This window comes from Hippoglossus hippoglossus, chromosome 24, assembly GCF_009819705.1.
Source record: "Hippoglossus hippoglossus isolate fHipHip1 chromosome 24, fHipHip1.pri, whole genome shotgun sequence".
Classification (NCBI taxonomy): Eukaryota; Metazoa; Chordata; class Actinopteri; order Pleuronectiformes; family Pleuronectidae; genus Hippoglossus; species Hippoglossus hippoglossus.
In genome coordinates, this window is record NC_047174.1 from 682,501 (window position 1) to 685,000 (window position 2,500).

Below are 2,500 nucleotides of genomic sequence, written 5' to 3' on the forward strand. Positions count from 1 at the left end.
GTTCTCTGGGCTGAAGCAGCAGCTCTGACAGTTAATTCAGATTGAGCCTTGAGGGGAAGGACAAACCGAAAAGCAGGAAACAAACGAGAGAAACCCAGACACAGGAAGTAGAACAAAAACAAGACAAACGACTGAACGGGATCGGAGTTGATTGTGCTGGATTGAAGCAGGCGGGGAACTCAGAGGGTCATTGGTTTGTCCGAGCTTCACCTGAGGCTGCGACAGTAAAACACTCGTCAACCGGACACGTGAACAAACAGCAGCTCGACTTCTCTTCAGATTATTTTCAGTAATTCATTCTCGACCAAGAATCCTGGACTAAAAATCGGATAAATCCAGTAAAATCACCTCATTTATAAACCGTATTAAGCTGATTGTGTTGATTTTGTAAAACCAAACGTTCAGGTTAGTCTTTGTCTCATTCTGCTGATGAACACACAGGTGAACACACAACCTCCGGAAGTCAATCACACACTTGTTCTAAAGGACGTCTTGTTCTAGAAGGATTTGAAATCAAAGTGTAGTTTAAATGTTCAGAGGTGCAGTTACGTGACAGAGCTCAGTCCATCTGATAAGTCGTCCAGTGCAGCTCCGCTAAATCATTTACTGACCTGAGCCAGAAACCCCCCCGAGTGTGTCCGTGCACGTTTAACTGATGCAGCTGCTTCACCCCCGAGTCGGATCTGGCTCTTCCACCTGTCGACAGCTTCCTGTCGCGAGGACGCGAAGGAAAAGTTTCTGTCTCGTGTGTTTAGTCCTGAGCTTCTCTGGCTGTTTTTATAAAGAAAGCTTCACTCACTAAGGTTTGATGTGTTTAATATCAAAATATCAAAACTAATGTTTCATGTGACTTTGACTTTCATGTGTCTGTGACAGCGACACCTGGTGGATGGAGGCCTCATGTTTTCAGATTGTTATCAGTTGGAACCTTTTATCTCAAGAATGCCTCACAGGTCAAAGGTCACAGTGACCTCACTCTACATGCTCTTGGCCTCTTCAACACGATTTCTCAAATCTGTCTTCAGGGAAGTTCTGCAAAAACCAGAGCAGCAAAATGCTTCAGCTTCACTTTTAGGAGCCGACACGTCGTCCATCTTTGTTTCAGACGCACAAACAAACATAACAAAACAGGTCACTCATGAGCAACAATGTTTGAAAGTCAATGATCTTATTATTTGAGAAATTATAAAATGAATCATGAATTGATTGTTTCTGTCTCTTGTGAATGAAAACTTAATGTCGTCTTTGTAAACTGAACTTTGAACAAAGAAGCTTTGAAAAGGTTTGAACTGACTCAATGTTTAAATAAGATTTGTGCATAAATGTAATCGATGGACGCGATTGATCATCACAGCTTGAAGCCACAGGAGCTTCTCATCTTCCTGCTGATAAAACCTCATCACAGATTTCTGCTCGCTCTCACAAACCAATTAACACAAAACGATACCGAGCTGAAAACAGCCGCTCGACAATCTGATCACAGAGCTGACGAAACGCACTTCCATCGCCACCACGGCTCCGCCCCTCTGATAAAGGCAGCGCCCGCTCTTAGAGATAATCCCCGCTGCGCCTCCGGGTGCCAACGGATTCCTGAAACCCACTTTCTCCACAGAGAGGAGGAGGAAGAGGAGGAGGAAGAGGAGGAGCTGCACCATCACCAGGAAAACTTTGATTTCTTTACAGGAGGATTTGAAGACATTTTAAAAAATCTCCTGCAGTGAAACGTGTTTGAAAACTGAAACGTTAAATACGAGGAGCGTTTGATTTACATCTTGTTCTGAGGAGTGTCACTCACTGAGGCTCCACAGAATCATAAGACTCGTTCACACCTGGTTTGGTTCAGAGCTTCAGACTCTTCAGTTCAGTGTGAACCTGAACATCAGGTGTGAAAGGTTCCTCAGAGCAGAAGAGGAGTTCTGGGTCTGGATCAAACTGAACCTGGTTCTGTTGCTTTGCAGTGAAAACACTTTGTTGGATAGGTTGGACTTTTGGACCAATTACAGGAAGTAGAGACAGAATTAAACAGTAGAAGAAGAAGAAGAAGAGGAAGAAGAAGTCTTCACCTCCGACGATATAATGTCTGAACCAGGAGGACGTTCATTTGGTGCATTTGAACTAATGTGGAGTACTGTGGAGTACTGTAGTACTGTAGTACTGTGGAGTACTGTAATACTGTAGTACTGTGGAGTACTGTGGAGTACTGTAATACTGTAGTACTGTGGAGTACTGTAATACTGTAGTACTGTGGAGTACTGCGCCTGAAGGTGCTGATGCTGGGAGTGATACCATCATGATGTTACCATGGTAACCAAATGAAGCTTCATACCTTAGTGATGAGTCTCTCCAGCAGAGCTGCAGATACAATGATGCTCAGACTCAAGAGAACTCAAAGAAAGATGCTGCAACAGCGCCACCCTGTGGTGAGATTAGACCGACTCTGGATCATCAAACTGTTCATTTACAACATCTGGAACAATCCTGTGTCGTCTTCACACTCAAC

The 2,500-nt window shown here is 43.9% G+C and overlaps 1 protein-coding gene across 2 annotated transcripts in view; it reads right to left on the reverse strand.

Moving 5' to 3' along the window:
- pex7 (peroxisomal biogenesis factor 7) overlaps window positions 1-2,500 on the reverse strand; it is a 37,796-nt gene that overhangs the window by 32,944 nt on the left and 2,352 nt on the right. The gene's annotated exons all lie outside the window — the stretch shown is intronic.